This window comes from Penaeus monodon, chromosome 29, assembly GCF_015228065.2.
Source record: "Penaeus monodon isolate SGIC_2016 chromosome 29, NSTDA_Pmon_1, whole genome shotgun sequence".
Taxonomy (NCBI): Eukaryota; Metazoa; Arthropoda; class Malacostraca; order Decapoda; family Penaeidae; genus Penaeus; species Penaeus monodon.
The window spans coordinates 26,255,211-26,255,564 of record NC_051414.1 but is presented as its reverse complement, the minus strand read 5'-3'; positions in this window follow the sequence as shown (position 1 = coordinate 26,255,564).

Here is a 354-nt window from a genome sequence, read left to right as displayed (position 1 = left end):
AACCTCGTGTCAGCCACTTCCGGCGATGCAGAAAGCCACAGTGAATATTTCATTTGACAATATCGTAGGTTTAGACAAAGGAACATTGGTGAATAGAGGAGAGGAGTGGGGGAAAGAAGAAACTAGTCGTGACGGGTAGGAGTGTACCGTATGATAGTACTGAAATGTATAGTACTCCTTTTGTGTGATGAAAATGGTTTTGCGATAATCCTGGCTTTTTCTGGCCTTCTTCAACCACAAGCATGAGATAAGTTTTAATCTGTGAATTCATTATCTGTTCAGCTTCTGAGACAACATACACACATGAATATGGTCACATTCTGACAAATACACACAAATACAGGGCCAACAAGC